The sequence below is a fragment of the Phacochoerus africanus genome, chromosome 15 (genome assembly GCF_016906955.1).
Source record: "Phacochoerus africanus isolate WHEZ1 chromosome 15, ROS_Pafr_v1, whole genome shotgun sequence".
NCBI lineage: Eukaryota > Metazoa > Chordata > Mammalia > Artiodactyla > Suidae > Phacochoerus > Phacochoerus africanus.
Window position 1 is genome coordinate 126,971,270 of NC_062558.1, and position 19,364 is coordinate 126,990,633.

Sequence of the window (19,364 nt, forward strand, 5' to 3'; positions counted from 1 at the left end):
AAACACTTCATTACTATATTAAAATTAAGAAGAGAAACATACAAACAAACAAAAAAGGGTTATTTACTTCCTAACATCCCTTGCCCACATTTTATGGTTTTGATGACTCTTTTTTATTTTTTTCCTTTTTAATTTTATTTTGTTTGAGGCCTGTTCATGATTAAATCTGTATGCTGGCTTATTTGAGTGACTGCTCTCTGATTGCAGTTTCCTCAGTCCTAGTTCTTCCTCTTCTTCTTTTTTTTTTTCTTTTCTTTTTCTTCCCTTTCCTTCCTTTCTTTTTGGTTTAGAGAAGCCCTTTCAATATTCCTTTAACCTGGGTTTTGTGTTGCAGTATTCTTTAAGTTTTTGTTTGTTGGAAAAAAATTTTATTTCCCCTTCTATTTTAAATGATATTCTTGCTGGATAGAGTATTCTAGGTTGCATATTTTTTCCTTTGAGCACTTTAAATATCTCTTGCCATTCCCTCCTGGCCTGTAGTGTTTCTGTAGAGAAGTCAGCTGATATTCTTATGGGGGTTCCCTTGTAGGTAACCTTCTGTTTTTCTCTTGCTGCCTTTAGGATCCTCTCTTTATCACTAACTTTTGCCATTTTTATTATGATGTGTCTTGCTGTGGGTCTATTTGGGTTCAGTTTGTTTGGGGCCCTCTGTGCTTCTTGTATCTTGAACCCAGCATCCTTTAGATTTGGGAAGTTTCCAGCGATAATTTCTTCAAATATATTTTCCATCCCCTTATCTTTTTCTACTCCTTCTGGAATTCCTATTATGCGTAGATTGGCCCACTTTATATTATCCCATAGGTCTCTTATATTGCTTTCCAGTTTTTTGATTCGGTTTTCTGTCTGTTGACCGGATTGAGTGATTTCCATTATTCTATCTTCCATATCACTGATTCATTCTTCTGCATTATTCATTCTGGTTTTTACTACCCTTAGTTCAGTTTGCATCTCTGCAAATGAATGTTCTAGTTTTTCTTGGCTCCTCCTTCTATTTTCTAGTTCCTTTCTGAGGGTATCTGCATTACTGTTCATATCTTCTCTTAATTCCTTCAGTATTTTCACTGTTTCTCTTTTGAACTCCAGGTCTGTCAGACTGCCGAGATCTGTTTCATTGTTGACTGTTTTAGGTGAGTTCTCCTGTTGGTTTGACTGGGGGTGGTTTCTCAGCTTCTTCATCTTGCTTGTTGTTTTCTTTCTCCTGAGGGAGTTGTACTCTCCGTTATCGGGCAGTGTTTGCCTTGTCACTGCCGTGGAATATTTCCTGAGGGCTGGCGTTGTTGGTCAGTCTTTTGAGGCAGTGTGGCTTTTCTGGAGTGTTGATGGGGCTAACAGTGTTTCTTTGAAGCAAAGGAGGACTTCCTGAGGGCAGACAGGACTGGGAGGTCCACACCACGATGGTAGCAGATTTCACTTGGTCATGCAGAGCTTGCTCTGGTGTTTTTAGGCTGTGGGGTTCTTGCAGGGGGTTGGCGGTGTTGGGCAGCTGTTCCTCAGGAGTGCAGCACCCCCTGGGGCTGGAGCAGCTATCTGGGTCACTGAGAACCTAAGAGGCTCTTCCCTAGGGCAGCCCAACTCAGAAGGATGGCCTGAGAATGTAGGCAGATCTTTTCACAGTCCGGCCAAGCTTGTTGCAGCTTTTCTGGGCTGCAGGAGCTCTTCTAGGGGGCTGGTGGTACTGAGCAGCTATTCTGCGGGAGTGGGGCACCCCCTAGGGGCTTGGGCGGGTAGCAGGGCCACTGGAAACCCTAGAGGCTCCTCCCCAGGGCAGCCCGACTCAGAAAGACCGTCTGAGATCTTTTCTCGGCTTGGCCAGGCTTGTTGCAGCTTTTCTGGGCTGTAGGGGGTCCTGCCTGGAGCTGGCAGTCCTATGCAGCTGAACCACTAGGGCACCCCCTGGGGGCTTGGGCGGGTAGCAGGGCCGTTGGAAACTGAAGAGGCTCCTCCCTGGGGCAGCCTGACTCAGAAAGACCGTCTGAGATCTTTTCCCGACTCGGCCAGGCTTGTTGCAGCTTTTCTGGGCTGCAGGGCGTCCTGCCTGGAGCTGGCAGTCCTATGCAGCTGATCCACTAGGGCACCCCCTGGGGGCTTGGGCGGGTAGCAGGGCTGTTGGAAACCGAAGAGGCTCCTCCCCGGGGCAGCCCGACTCAGAAAAACCATCCGGGAATTAGGCAGATCTATTCACTGCCTGGCTAGGCTTGTTCTAGCTTTTCTGGGCTGCAGGCCTTTTCTCGGGGGCTGGTGGTGTTTGGTGCTACTCTGCGGAAGTGTAGCCCCTCCAAAGGGCAAGCAGGCCTGTGCAGGGACAGCCCCTGCGGTGGTAGGCTTCAGGCAATTGTTGAGGCCAGCCCTCCTGGATGGCAGGCAGCCCCAGGTTTGGTGAGAGCATAGGGGGTGGTGGGGGTGGGGGGAGGGGATGCACTGGGAAGCACAGCTTTCAGCTAACTAGCGGGCCTGTAAGCTTGCTGTGGCGTGGGGGGTATTCTATGGGGACCCACCCCTTTTTCTCTCCCCTCCCCAGCACAGGCGCAGACCAGGCTCTTTTCCCAGGTTCCCTCTGATGCGGCTTTCCACTTCCCCGCCCCTAGAGTATTGCTCCCTTCCTCTGCGACAGCTTTGTTTTCTAGTCTCCCAGGCAGTCTCTGCCCCGTCAAATGGTTTCTAGACCTCCCAAGCAGTTTCCGCTCAGCCCCGCCCCCCCAGCCCGTTCCGGGGGACTAACCTCTGGAGCCGAGGTCTCGGTGTCCAGCCCCCACCCAGGCGTCTCAATTTTTGGTGACTGTGCCCGTAGTTCAGATGGTCTGTTCGGTTCTTGATCGGCTTTTCCGTACTCCAACTTACTGCTACACTCTTCTCTGCATCTGGAGATTCCTCCGGTTCGTTTGATCTTTCCCCCGTGTAGGTGACTTTCCAGGGTGCGGGATCCCTTTCTCCTCCGCAGTTCCCTTTCGGGAGCGCCCGTCCCGCTCGGATTCACCTTCTCTCACTCTCCTCTTTTCTCCCACTCTGCCCCGTAATGTCACGAACTTCTTGCCGTTATTGGAGTTTAGGTTCTTCTGCCAGCGATTGGTTGCTGTTCTGTGCGAGTCATTTATTCTGTAGATGTGCTTTTTTTTGTTGTGTTTGTGGGAGAGGGCTAGGGTGTCCCTCTACTCCTCCGCCATCTTGTCCTCCTCAAAAAAAAAAGACAGGTAAAGTGTAGCAGGCTTAATGATTGCCCTGCAAATTCTGTTTGCTTAGAGATGGCTGAAGCCGAGTGAATCACCACCTCTTTGTCTTCACTAGACAGACTTTGATTTTTAATATGGGACAAGTTATACTGAAGTGACGAGAAACCCAATGAGTCTTAAGAATGACAATTTTCTTTAAATTGATAGTCCTTGCTGTCTACACTATCCATTCCACCTGCCTAATTGCTGCAGGCAAACACCAGGACAGTTCACATAATCCCTTAGTTCACAGACTGCCCAGTATCAACAAACATTCACTCATTCAGACTCTTGAGTCCAAAACCATCCCATCTAGTGATTTGTCCAGGTTCAAGAAACTACAGATCAGCTATGATTGTGTCATAAATGTGTAATTTATTGCTGATAGCTGGGAGCCAAAAATAATTATTTTGTCTTTCATATCTCGAGCTGTACTTCTCTGCAGACTACTAGGGAAATTGGGGCCATATGGATTATACTAATGCATCTCTAGCTCTGTTACCTGTTTTTATGGTTTTGTTTCCTGTAAGTCTCTGATGCTTGGTTCTCTTGTCTCTTCCTGATCTCCTTTCTATTTGAAGGGAAAATAAAAATCACCATACAGTCCTGGCTACAAAGGGACATGTTTCTGAGCCTGGACATTCTCTTCTGGATGACACCTCCCCACCAAGGCTCTGACATCTGACTGCCTGTGAATAAGACAGATTGTCCCTGCTAATCCTGTCAGAAAGTTCAAGCCTTGTTTATCCAACTGCCAGTTTCCTACTCCCACCAGGCTTAACTATTTACACTAAGACATTTACTGTGGCTTCTTTCTGTCAACTAGTTCAAAGTATATATATCCTCCTTGTAGATCAGAAAGCAGCTTGTGATCAGTGTAAATTATATAGACATAATTGTAGACATAATTCTAGAACTTTCAACTCTGAGATGGGATCAAGGGCCTCCTTTATTTCTTTCTATTTTGAAGATGACTTTGTCCTTTAAGAATCCCTCAGCATCATCTGATTTCATAATGTGAGGCAAAAGAAATTGTGGCTTGTGTTTGTAATGTTGTGGCACAAGTTCAAGACTCAATACCTGCTTGATATTTCAAAAAGCATCTCTGTGCTGGTAAATTTAATATCATGGAACAATATTTTTCTAGTGGGTTTTATAAAATTACTATAAAGTAATTCAGCAGTTGTTCACATTTATTGAACAAAGATATGGTAAAAACTGAGTGGCTTGTAAGCACTGAATATTGGTACTTAAGTTCTTATTTGAAGGATCCCTGGTGGTCTCCCAACATATTCCTGTTGTTTTATGTTTGGGACCTTTCTGAATGGGCTTGGTGTAGTCCAAGTATCCCACTAGTATCCCACTAGTCTGAGGCCCTCTTTTTTCATTAATTTAATGGGTGTTCAGCTTTTTTCCCCTTAAAACAAGAGGTGCATGTTTTAGTTGTTAAGTAAATTGGTATAATGTCTGAATTCAGGTGGATTATACAGGTTTCTTTCTATAAATTCTTAAGTTCTCTGGGTTATATTTTAGGAAATTTGTCAGTAGCTGGCTGAGGCCACACTATCAGTTTATGATGTGGAGATTCTGAATAATGTGACTCATTTCTTTCCCAGACACTTTTCTAAGTTGTCCCCCTGCTAGGTTGCTGTTGCCCTTCTCTGCACTGTTTCTAGCTGTATCAGATATGGTGCTTATCCACGCAACAGACCAAGCAAGAAAGTAGGCACTGTTGATTGACTCCCATGAGCTGCAGTAGACATTGCCAAGTCATGGCCATTTCCAGGGTTACTGTTAATGTTTCCTTGCCTTAAGGTCTTGTGCAGACCTTCGAGTAGACACTCTGAGTAAGAACCTTTTATAGTCAAGATCACATGAACTTCATTATAAAAATGCCAAGGGTTCATGCTAATGACAGTTTCACTCAAAGTGGCACTTACTGAGGAAATGTGCATAATATAACCTTGAATTTATAGGTAAAGCTTTAGATACTGCATAGCCAAAACCTATACATTGGGCTTGTCTTCTCGTGTTCCGATACATGTATTTCTTGAGTTCTGCTGACTCTGTGGGCAGAAGATTTCTCTTTATGTAATATGGACAACATTAGTATTAGGATATGTTTCTTTAGTTATTGTGATGCTTGGTTATGTGGTCTCACTGGCTGGGGATTTTATTCTGGCTGAGTTCAGTCAGAAAGTATTTTGAGAGGATTTTATTGGTGACTCCATGACAGATCTAGTCCTATGTTGTCTAAGAAATGCAAAAAATTGAAATGCTGAAAAATGTATATAGGTCTTTAACCTAAGCAACTTAGTTCTAGATGTCATTGCTCTTTGAGAAATGTCTGATGCTATGGCTCTAATGATCAGTGCTACTACCGTAAGTGAAGCAGTAATGATGGAAGCCTTATCATAATACATGAGCAAATTCCATAAACTGCTCAGAGACATCTATTTATTTTGTGCAAAGGAAGACCATCAAGGAAATCCTGGGACATATACTGATCAACAGCAAACTCATCAGTATGTCCCAAAGTGCTCATTTTAAAACAAAAGATCTACCTAAGTATGAGGATAGAGATCAGGAGTAATGAGAACAAATTAATTATGTCCTTCCTTGTCCAGTTTTTGTTTTTGATTTTGTTTCATAGAATCCCACCAGGAAATGATAGAAGATAAGCCATCTTTTCCTTGTAGCTTTTTGTTGGGTAAAAAGCAATTCTAACCCTACCTTGTTCTGAAATGTTGACATATGCAACACAGAAATTTGAAAGGAATAAATATTCTAATAATTGATCATGCTGGTCCTTGACATACAAAACTTTTGTTTCTAATTCAGTGGTATTTCTTTCATCCCTATTCTGTGGTCAACTAGAAATCAATCCAACCTTTCAGATCTCAATAGATGAATGCAAAATTCGGAGTGGTTTTCACTAATTATTTTCTATATTTAAAATAATAATAATGATTACTCTTATTCTTCTTTGAGGCTTACCGCACAGTCCTAGTTAATGAGATGTCTTTTCATTTCTCTTCTAAAAAGACTATGACCATGGCTACAAATAGAATCTTAACTTTTGGCCTTTTGCCTATTCATTAATTCCTTCAACACTCTTACTAAACTACTCCTAATTCTTTTGCACTCTGCTAGGTGTTGGAGGTAAAATGATGAGTAAAACAGGACCCTATGGTTGATGAACTCATAGTTTAATAGGGTATTTAGATTCATGCCTAACCTTTGTTCCTACCAATTAGGAGGTTACAACCAAGAAGTGACAATAACACATTATCTTTTTTTGAAAATTGACTAGACATGGTTTAATTCCCTTCATTCCCCTAATGCCCTTCTCCCCACACCATCCCCTCAATTAAAAAAAAAAAAAAAGAGAGAGTGGAATCTTTTTTGGAAAAATTTCCTCATAGTTAGCTGTGGGGAAATGATACTACTTTCTAGAGTAATAGAATAGGAAAAAAATATTCCATTTTAGGTCCATGCTTGATTTTGTAAAGCCAGAGGAAGATAACCGATGAGAGCTATTAATTCTATTTAGTGTTAAAGCAACAAGATGTTTTCATCCTGTGTTTCATAAATGATAGAATCACCTTTGTTTAGCATCAGGAATTTTTTATTGTACTTGCATATTTCATAAATGGATATAAATGCAAAAATGGACAGATTAACTGGATGGTATGGGCTATAAACCCAAACTTTTCATTTGTGAGAGTTTACAGTTTGAAACATAATGCAAACATTTAAAACAATTTAAATTCCAAGCACTTTTATGTGTGATTCTTAAAGATATATCTGTGTAGACTTTTAGTTTTATGTATATGTAATAGCAGATGTTAAGGCAGGAAAAGAGGAGCCCATAGGTTATGTGACATATTATTCTTTTTCAAGAAATAGAAATCTTGGCAACAGTAACTAAGCAACATATTAAAGATGGTTTTGAGGAAAAGAGACCTGTTCATTATTGTATGAAAGACTTAAAAAATCTAGAATACCATTACTGAAGATTGCTGTTATGATTGATAATACATTGTTGTTTTATTAATTTGATACTTAAAAAGTCTAAGCTTATCCTCCAGGTTAATGAAAGAGAAAAAGTTTCCATTAGAATAAAATATCATTTTAAAAGATACCAAGAAATATCCATATTTCTCTAGAGAAAAACATCCTAAAAGGGTAAATTTTCAGATTTTATCATCTCTGGTTAAGTTCTTCTGTTTATTTTTGCACAATTAAAACATAGATGTCATCTTTTTTCATTTTCATTCGTTAGCAGTTTGAAATTAGTTGAATATGAGAATATCAAGAAAAACATAGTATGAAAATTATCCTGGTTGTAGTTGATTTTTCCTAAGAAAGCCTTTGAATGAGTTTATTAAGATTGAGAAATTTCATTAAAGTGACTGCTTTTCTAAAAAAGAAATTTGATCTAAGCAGGCTGGATCACATTCCTTATACATATTGATCATTATGAACACTGCTAAAATCTTTATTAATCATTAATTTTTAAAAGAATTTTAAAAGCTTATGTATATATTACATTATATATATGTGTGTATACACACACACACACTATTTAGTATATATTCAGTAATTCATGTGAAACTTTCCAGAAGACATGAAGTTGTTTCAATAGGTAATACTCTCTCCAATTTATGTGTGAATTTAAAAAATCATTTAAGTGTTTTGCCTGAGACTAGTGACCTATTGAGAGTATCTCCAATGGAACTGGGAGGGTTGGTCACCCAGCTTGTAGGGTAGATCCCTCTGCTCATCTGAATATATTGGTTTTGATATGCAAGTGTGGGGATAAAGTTAAGACAAAAAATTGATCTGCATAACAGAAGGAGAAAAAGTTGAGGGTTCCTGGGACACTCAGGAACAATTGTTGTGAAGAGATTAGAGAGGGACAAAGACCAGAGAACTAGGTAGAAGCACAACCTTCCTCAGATTCCCAAATCTTTAATAATTTCTACAACACCTGGTGTGACTATTTTTTGTGAATTTTTCTAAAATCTTGATTTTCTTTGAGAATTCATCTATTCTTTCAATAATTAGTGATAAACTGCTATATGCAAACACTGCTCCTTGGTGCTGAGGACACAATGAGGATGGGACTCACTCCTGGCCACCGTGGAGGTTATGATCTACTATGAGGTCAGCAATTGATAGCCTGCAGGCCAAATATGGCTTGCAAGCTAATGATTTTTAAGTGGTTGAAAAAGAGTCAAAAGAGTAAATATTTTATGACGTATGAAAATTATATGAAATTCAAATTCCAGTGCTGTTAATAAAGTTTTATTGCAACACAGCCACACTCATTTATGTATTGTCTGTGGCTGATTTCACATTAAAAAGCAGAGTAGAATTACTTGGGACAATATGTCTGGCCCAAATGTTTAAAATAATTTATTATTATCTGGCACTTTACAGAAAAAAATCTTCCAAATCTAGCACGTAAAATTGATGTTAAATAAGAGATTTAAGATTAAAGATAGTAAATTACAATGAAGAAAATTCAGGATTATATCTGTATAGGTTGTCAAACAACTGAGACATAATTGGTAATATTATCTATCTGTACTAGTCAGATGCAGAGTCAGGACTCTTTGCTTGTTTTAGAAGCCCACTCTAAACCAACCTAAGCCAAAAAGAGAATATATTGGTTTATGTAATCAGGAAGAACAAGGAAAATTCTGGCTTCAGAAATGGCTGGATTCAGCAGTTCAAATTATATTATCCAATTTGTCTCTTTTCTTCCAGTTTTTTGGCTCTGATATCCTCCTCCATGTTGGTGGCATTATTTGAAGTACACTCTTCCTCTGTTGTGGCAAAAATGAAAAATGGCCATAAACAATTATAGGCTTCATTGTACTTTCAGGCACTGAACCTCAAGGAAGAGAGTATCTCAACTGTCTCAACAAAAACCTGGGAAGGATTCTGACTGGCCTGGTTTGGGTCATGAGCCTATCGATAAGTCTCATAACTGTGGCTAGGACATCGCCTCCTCTTTATGATAGTGGATGCAGTACATCCACCCAGTAGGGACATCCCAACCAGTGGGAGAATTTGTTGGGATAACAATAAAAAGAGATTCACATTTTAAACTCACATCTATAAAATATTTTGTAAATGTTTTAATTGTTGGGGAATATATAGCGGTCTGATCATGGTGGTTGATATAATCTCAGAAAAGTAAAATTCTGTGAAAATACACTTTAATACAGAGACTGCATACTGTTTGCCTGTGGGGCTAATTCAGCTTGCTGAATTCTTCCGTCCAGTCTGTTACAGTGTTTTGTTTTTGGCTTTTTGTTCTTTAACTGAGCCAATCATTTTCAGCTTCTCTTTTTAAAAAATTGATTTTGGCAGTACAAGACTTGCATTCCCCCCACCACATTTTTTAGGGCCTCACCCACAGCATATGGAAATTCTCAGGCTAGGGGTCAAGTCAAAGCTGTAGCTGCCAGTCTATGCCACATCCACAACAATGCCAGATTGGAGCCTCATCTGTGACCTATACTGCAACTTGCAGCAACACTGGATCCTGAACCCACTGAGCTACGCCAGGGATCAAACCCACACCCTCATGAATACTAGTCAGATTCTTAAACTGCTGAGCCACAATGGGAATTGACAAGACTTGCATTCCTATCTAAAAATAATTAGCCACATTTTTTTTTTTTAATGGAGCAGCAGCAGTTTTTCCCTTAGATGGAACATTTGCTCTTTCATTACCCACAATCACCATTACTCCCTATTGTATAACATTGAAGCCAGTTTTAGTTGCCCCTTTTACTTGTTTCTCCTAGAATAGAGACTAGTTTCTCTATACCCTATTTCCATTGAATGTGGGGGAAAGATGCTTGATTCTGATACAATGAAAGAGATCATCTTTTTTGATGAAGATAATTCTTCCATATGTAATATGTGAATAAAAGATATCTGTATTGAAAGAACTACAACTTAATAGGTTTGAAACATGAATAGAACATATGAAACTGGCAAATATAAAATGTAAGATCCAGGACTGCTATATGGAGTGAGAAATGAAAAACTTAACCTGAAAACAGGACAGGAGGTCCCGTCGTGGCGCAGTGGTTAACATATCCGACTAGGAACCATGAGGTTGCGGGTTAGTTCCCTGGCCTTGCTCAGTGGGTTGAGGATCCGTCGTTGCCGTGAGCTGTGGTGTAGGTTGAAGACGAGGCTTGAATCCCACATTGCCGCGGCTCTGGGGTAGGCCATTGGCTACAGCTCTGATGAGACCCCTAGCCTGGGAACCTCCATGTGCCGCGGGAGTTCTCAAGAAAAGGCAAAAAGATTGAAAAAAGAAAATAGGACAAATATCAACAGTTATTTTTAAATACGAATAAAATATCTGATGCTACTATGAATGAGGTTATATAGTAAGTGAAAAAAATTGCAAAAGCTTTTATAGATGTCAAGTTTATACAAGAGCATTATAGAATATAAGCAAAAATTATGTATTCTATACAGACAAGCATTTATAAATTTAAGTCTTACTGGAAATACTATTGACCAGCAAGTTCAAGTCATGTCTTAGGACTTACAGAAAAGTTGTATAAAAAATTAAATTGGTTGTAGCATTTTCTATTGCAGATGATAAGAACACAGATACAAATGATATCACATAGTCAAGCTATATTAAATTGGTGATATTGACAAAAAATTTTATGTCAGAAGATAAGTTCTGATTGGAATTTCTTTGTATGAAAATTTGCAAAATGTAATGTGGTTGGCCAAAATAGTGTGATTCACCTCCTGAAATGGACAGCATTAATGTGAAAACTTAAATATAAGAAGGTGACATTTTCCAAGAATTTAGGTCTCCTGATTATATTATTTGCCAGGAGTTGCTTTGTGCTAAAGAATTTAAAATGTAATACACTATGAATGTGCAGTAACTAACAGTGTGAACTAGAAAAAATACCATAGCATGAAATCCAGATGCTCTTTATTTTTATGAATTAGATATGTGTTATATCTTGTTATAGTACATGGGTTTGTGTGGCTGAATGTTGAAAGATGTTTGTGGACACTTACTTGCTACTCAAGAGAAAAATCCTTGCTCGATTTCTAACAATAAAAAGTAGATCAATGTTTTGGCCTTTGGGGTTAATGTTAGAACCTATTGACTTTGAACAGTTCTCTGCTAAGGCATGCACAAACAGCTACATAAAAATATGATTCAGTTTGCTCACTTGAAGTGGAATGTATCTTTAAGAAATTAATTTAGCAAGGAATAATCTGGCCCATTATCCTGCTGAAATCATTTTCCTGAAATGAAAGTCATGGCTTAAACCACATTACCAAAGCTGTAGAGTTGAAATAAAATTCCAAAAAATTCTCTAATTTTAAACTTTATGAAAATAAACTAACATTTAAACATTAGAAAGCCAACTTTTATAATTTGACATTGATAATATGAAAAAAAGAGCTACCAGTTGAAGTTACTGAACTGCAAAGCAATAAATAACTGAAAATCAAATGCAGTGATGTTGAAATGCCAGAACTGAACACATGTCCAACAATAACCCTCATATAAGGAGAGTGTACACATGTTAAGTGGCACTGGTGTTTGTCATTTCTATTTTTGCATATGAAATTGAGTAAATAAAATTATTAAATCTAGTTGAAGTATTTGTGGTCTAAGTTCACATGGTCTGATGGTGATATGTTAGGTTCAGTAACAAGCCAATAAGTAATAAATTATGAAAGAAGACTTAAGTAATTAAATATGCCTATTTTTTCAATGTTGATAATTCTAAAATTTCAGATGTCTCTAAAAATACCATACATATCTGTTTATACTACATTCAGGAAATGTAAGGTAAATTTGTTCATTTTTTCTGACATGACTTCTCCCACATCTCATCTGCTTCACATTTCCATGGCCCTGTAGGCATTTGAACAAGTAACCCCCACCTTGACCTAAGCCTGTATATGATGCTTAGTCATCCTTTGATGAAAGATTATATTACCTGTGCAGTATCTACAAACAGAGATTCAGAAGATCAAGAATTTGTCCAAGACTGTCTAGGGGAAAAATGTACCTAACCAGTGGCCTCAAGGATACTGTTAACTGTGGAGATAGATGCATCAGTCTTTTCCTAGATGGATAAGAGTGGCCATAAATATCATTCAACTAGCTAACCTTGGTCAGAGGCTATGCTCACCAAGCAGCAAGAACATTATTGATCTGGCCTAGGGGAGAGACCATAATTATCAGGCACCAGAGTATCTTTTCCCCTTAGAAGTGAATTTTCCCCTTTCACATTATAAATTTGCATTCCAGTTTACATAGCAGGCTCTTGTCAGTTTGGGTGGTTAAATCAATTGCTAGCGCCTTGTTACCCTTGAACTAGGAGCAGAGGAAGTATCTTGATCCATAAACAATGGGCCAGATCCTGCTGCTTACTCATTTATAACTGTGTCCTGAAAATGATTGGACCATACCCATTACCATTCAGCTGAATTTATGCATGACTATTTAGGAAGAACAGTGAGAGGCTCCCTTACCACAGCAGTTTGGAAATAAAATTAATCTTCAAGAGCCCACGTAAAATGGATGCGCTGAGTCGTTAGTGAAGACTTAGGGAGAAATTTGGGGACTATTTAAAGTGCTAATCAAAATTGCTAGTGGGTAGTTCCAGGAAAAGACATTTTATGCTAATGTTTTTTTCCTTTATTTTAATCTAATCCATTGGCTTTACATTTTGAAAAATGTAAATATGAATTTACTGTTAAGTCACCTTAAGGAAGATTGTAGGTTAGGCCTGTAGGGCTCCTAAACAGCCTGCAGCTGCTAACACTTCACTAGGTAAGGCACAGGCAAAGTGTACAATGGCCCTGGCAGGCTTTTCCTCAATAAATTAATTAATGTAGGTTTACATTCTTCTCAGAGAGAATCGGCATTCTCTGACATGCACTCATTAATGTAAGTTACGAGACAAAGTATTTTAATTATATATCATGCCACATAAGGCTTTATAACTTGTACCAAGACTGTCAATATCAAAGTCAATAAAAGTTGAGTGACTGTGAAATAAGATTCTGAACAATTAATCTTAAAGCTAAAATAGTATGAAGAGCAAATGGAAATTATAGATGTCTGTAAGTTTCTTATATTAGTCCCATTTTTCTGGTTTTTATTATATAAAATAATTAAGCTTTCCTTTAAAAATATCCATCATGATTATACTGGGAAAAATGTTGGTACCTGCCTTTTAGAAATAGTTTTAAATATACTCTGTTGGCTTTTTATAACTGATGGAATTCTCAGACATATTTTAAGTAAATTAATTAAAAATGTTTGTTTTAAGAGCTTGTGTTGGAAAATGATTTCTTACATTTCTGCAAGAAAAAAAATCTGTGGGTAGAACAAAAAATCAGATAACCCTTTTTTTTTTTTTTTAAATCCTTATTCTAGCAATAGTCTTAATAAAACCGCAAAGCATTTGTTGGAAAGGATCTTGAAGGTCATGTAGTTAACTTCCTACCAGACATATAAATCTTTCTGACGTCACCCCAAATAGTCATGCAGCCTCTCCTTGAACATTGCCACTAACACTGGATTTATTACCTTTCTACTCAGTTCATAAATTTTGCCTTATGTCTGGTTTTAGAGTTCTTTATGTATATGTTGTATGACTTCTACTAGACTATAGTCTCCTTGAGGGCAGATTCAATATTTAAATCCCTAATATCTTATTATAACAAGTGTTTTTCCTAAAACAATGTTCTCAAATGTATTATTGAAGAAATCAATAAATGAGTTCCAGTTTGGGTTCCTTCTGCTTGTTAGCTTACTCCTGAAATTGAACTCTTCAATGTCTATCAGCTGGTCCTATTCCTTTCTGAAGATTCTCCCATCCCAAGGATGGAGTTTCATCTTTCAGGTGGAGCTTAAAGGTGTTTATCTCCTTGTTATTGCTTCCTTGTGTTATTCTTCCAAAATGGCGGGGGCAGGGGGAGGAATTCCTCTCAGTGTATGTTTGTTTGTTTTCTTTAAATACAGTGGTATTTATTTTCCTAGTACCTCTGCCACGTCTCAGATTTGATTGGACCTCAGTCAATCCCTTTACTTACCAAAGCACACTGGTCCTTGGCTTTTGTACTTGCAATTCCAGTCATTCTCCATTCTTAAAATTACTTATAATGATATTCTGCCTCAAGAGATTTCCTTTCTGGGTGGTATCAAGAGTCACCACCTGACTATGACTATGATGAACACTGAGTCAGTACAGATGGTAAGAAACAGTCATACTTTAGGAAGGTTTAAATGGTTACAGCCCCAGAATTATTATGAGAAATTCCCCTCACCTTGGGAGAAGTGCTAGCTCAAATATCTGTGAATAGGACTCCTAAAATTCAAAGCATAGACTATTTTAGAACCACAAAGGACATTATATTACAAAGTTCAACTTCTCCATTTTATAGAGAAGGGTGTTATGCTCAGAGTGTATTATCTTTGGTAAGCTAACTAGTGGCAGTATGAGAACTAGAGACCATGGCCCTATTTTCATTGTCTCTTTAGGTCCAGAGTGCTTTCTCATAAACTCTATTCAGATATCAAATTAGGTTATCTTTTCTATGTTATATGCTGTCACATAAAATTTAAATATAAAATCTACCAGAGAGAAATAAGTGCTTTGGTTAAAATGTGTTTTGTGATTTATTATTTAAGGAGATTAAGGATATGTATTCAATAAACCTCAAATAGTAGCATGTCATTCTGTCTATAGCAGCCCAAATTTTGGCTTTCTTAGGAAAAGAGAAACTAATTCGTCTTCCAGTTACTCCTAAGTCATCTTTTCCTCAGAAATTTAAATTCACTAAGATGGCAACTAGACATTATGGAAGTATGGAAGCATAAATAAATAAAATTGATCTGGTTAATGAAATATTCCAATATTTAGCTTGATTAGAGGCAAATTTCAGTACCAGTGTTGAATTCTTGGCATTATTTGTTGTGAAAATACATGTATTTGTTATATTGGGATACATATACCAACCAATTTTAGTATCTCAATGAGAACAATACATAATGGTGATCCTTGGATTTCAGAGAATGGGAACCAGGACTGCAGTTGATTTTTTTAAGTGCCTATATATTCTAGGAAACACAAAAAGTGAAATAAACTTGTAGAATTGCTTCCTTGCCCATAAATTGTTGAAAGTTGTAGCTATAGAAGATTTGACCATAGACAAGAGTTTTATTATTTTACACATTAAACCAAATCAGTCCACTTAATATTTATTTAGATCACTTATTTCCTTTCTTCATTCATTCATTCTCTCATTCATTTATTTAAGTCTCTGTTCAAGAAGTACTGACTGTCCACCAAGTGATAGGCCCCTTACCTGATACTGGGAAACACAAAGATGGCTATGAGACATTGATTTCCTTAATCTCAAAGAGGCGATCAGGAGGGATGGTCCAATGTGTGACTGACTGTAATGTAATAGCATCAGAATTAGAGATATAGCTGGATAAGCATGGAGGATCCCAGAATGATAATTTCCAATTCGTGGTTGGGGATAATTTCCCAGAGTAGGAAATACTTCAGCTGGATCTAGATGGAGGATTGGGAGTTTACCCAGTAGGGGAGTGGGGGAGAATGGTGTTGCAGAAATTGAAAAAATGAAGACATAGAGTCAAAGGTATAGCTAGCTTGTTTGCAATGCCCTAAGTGGTTCTGCTTCATGGGCACTTAGAATAAGGAGCAGTGGGAGAAGCACAAGGGGTACTTTCCCAAAGGCCATGCATTACATGCTAATGAGTTTGGGCTTTATCTCATAGACAAAGCAGGGGAATGGGATGATCAGATTTGTGTTTTAGAAAACAAAGAGCTACTAAATCAGGTATCATAACAAGCATATAAATATATACTCTCGGCCTTCAAGTTTACTAATGGAGATAAAAAATAAGTAATAGGAATATTTTTACAGGAAGGATAAAAGGTAATTATTTGTATTATTTACAATAGCAAAGATATGGAAACAACCTAAACATCCATTATGGATGAATGGATAAAGAAATTGAATGGATAATACTCTATCGTACATAAAATTATTCAGTCATTAAAAAAAAGCAATCTTGCCCTTTGCAACATGGATGATCCTCAAAGGCATCATGCTGAGTGAAATAAGTCAAACAGAGAAAGACAAACACGATGTGTTATCTAAAACAAAATAAACAAAACCAAAGTCATGGATACAGAGAACAGATTGGCAGTTGCCAGAGGTGGCGGGGCGTGGGAGATAGAAGAAATGGGTGAAGAGGATCAAGGATAAAAAGGGAAACAAAACAAGGGAAAAAAATAAAGCACATTGGAAATTGTACAATATTTAAAACAATGATAGAAAATGTTCTAAGTAGGATAAAAATAACACAAGATGCAGTAGTATCAATAAAATACAGAAGGCTTCTATGACTGAGGGGAAGTATTCATGACAGAGATTGTCACACCTGAACTGGTCCTTGAATTATGAGGATGGTTTTGAATGTAGAGAAAGGGTGAGAAAGGCTGTCAAGGTAGAAGAATCAGCATGAGCAAAACTTCAGCATGTCAGCAGGTACAATGGATATGAAGGAGTGTGGACTTGAAGGCTCAGAAGCTCGACTGAGCAGAGGACAAGGAGGTCCTTCATGCAAGTTTCATTTGATAATGACACTTGAGGAGAATTGTGATTAGAGATGTGACTCAAGATGGGTGGTCTGTTAATAATGTCTAGAATTCATGATTGAAGAGGCAGAAGCCTGGAGCAGCAACGATATTTCAGGCAAGCGATGAAATCCTGAGCAGGGATTGTGATGAGTCTTACAGCAAGAAACGAATGAGGGAAGCACCAAAGAGGAAGCGTGAGCAGAGTCTGGCAGGGCTCTTTGAAAGCCAGGGGCCTTGAAGGGGTCAAAATGGTATAGACATTTCCAGCCAAGGACTCAAAGAAAAGCAGTTCCTAGGACAGGAATGGAAAGGGTGTGGGTGTAAAGAAGAGCTCTTTGGAGAGAAAAGAGTTTCTTAAAACTTGAACATGGTGACTTTATAATTCAAATAAAACCCACAATTAGAAAGGCCCAGAAGACAATTGGCATTGCCAGGCCGGATGCTTTGGAAAGAGGATGGAAGGAAGTTTCTCCCATGAGACAAAAGGTGAAGTCATAGGAGGGGACTCTCTTGCCACAGGTGTTAATATCTGGGAATCTGCGAAGTATAGAGAAAAGAGAAGAATCTTGGGGAATAATTGTATTTGAAGAATAAGGAAAGAAAATTGAAAAAGCCACCAGCAGTGGAACAAGAGAAGCCATAGAAACAGGTGGTTTCAAGGACCTTGAAGATAAAGATGTGTGTTTCAGTGCCAGGAAAAGTAAAAATGCTGTGGAAAGGTCAGAGAGGACCAACAATTTGAAAGGATGTTTGAGAGACATTGTAGTGTTTAGAGTTTATACTGGGTTCAAATCCTAGATCAATTTTCATAATTATCTTGGGGATTATTTCTCTAACCTGTGTAACTTCACTATCCTTATCTGAAGAAAAATTGAAGTAAAATATTAACTTTACAGGGTAATTGTGAGAACAAAATGGGCTAATGTGTATGTAACATCTAACACAGAAGCTGACAATCTGACTAGTAAAGGTTTATTACTTACATCGTGAGTCTTTCTGGGAAGAGTTGGGGCAGGCTCCTGTGATGGTCTACAAATGGCTGAAGAAGGGAAAGAAAGGATACTGGCTTGGACCTTTATGGTGGTAAAGAGGTGGGGCTAGGGTGAGGGTTCCCATTCCTGTGGGCAGGGGCCTCCATGGTTTAGACTTCACACTGGTCCCAAAGAGGTCGAACCCAGGCTTTCTTAGCCTTCCCAGGTGTAGGGCAGAAAGGAAAAAGGTGGTGGTGATGTTTAAATGCTGTCAGCAAACATCAAAACATTGAGTCAGACTCTTTCTTGCAAAGGGTTTCCCTAAGTCTTCCTTAGCTGGACCCCAGAAATACCCACTGCCACTCTAGCACCACACTCACAAGGGGAGTATGATGCAAGGAAAGCCAGAGTGGAAAGAGACTTAAGAATCTTGAACAGTTGCAGTCAAAATAGCAGATGAAACATTGCCAAGTCTCCTTCCAGGGCCTTAAAATTACCTTTACTAGTGAGGAGCCTTGAAATCCTTCTGTGGATGAGCATTTGAGTTGTTTTAAAATGTATTTGGCTGGTCTGGCACTACTCTACTTATGCTTTAGTTATCCTTGTGATGGGTGCAACTATATGGCAGAACTACTAGCCGAGGTTAGGAATATTCTTGGTCTTGAAACGAGAAGCACATAGGACACAAGTTTAATCCACTCTGAAAAAAAAACATCACCCTCTACTCTCTTACCTGTAAGTCACCTTCTTGTAACTCGCCCTTGAGCATACTTTTCTTGTTCTTCTTCCTGAAGTCCCCACCCTTCAATCATGTCTTTCCTCACCTATACCTGTTTACTTCATCATGTTTCCTAATGAGCCGGTGTTCTATGACTCTCTCTCTGCAGTTCGTTTATATTGGATCTACAATTCTTTTGTAATTACATAAGCCATTCACACCCAGTTTTCCTTATTGTTATTTCACTCCCTCAGAATTCTCACCCACTGATGACCCTCCATTTCCAGTCCTGCCTTTCTCCTGAGCTTGTTTGAACAAGTAACCAGCCTTTCTCAATGACATCCTTTGAGTACTACTCTACATATAACAAGAAACTAGGTTGAACCTAAGAAATAATAATAATTATTATAGCTCCTATTTGTCGAGTGCTTCCTATTTGCCTCGTGTTTAGCTAAGCTTTTTATGAGCATAGCCTTGTTTTATCTTCACAATAATACTCTAGGTTACCTAATCTTGATATCACTTGATTGTGGTAATCATTTCACGATGTATAGGTATATCAAATCATCACATTTTATACTTTAAATATATACAATTTTACTTGTCAGTCATACTTCAATAAAGCTGGGGACGAAAGGAGAGAAAAGCATAGTTAGATAAAGGATAAAAGGAAAATTTACTAATATTTGGAGTTCCCGTTATGGTGCAATGGAAGCAAATATGACTAGGAACCATGAGGTTATGGGTTTGATCCCTGGCCTTG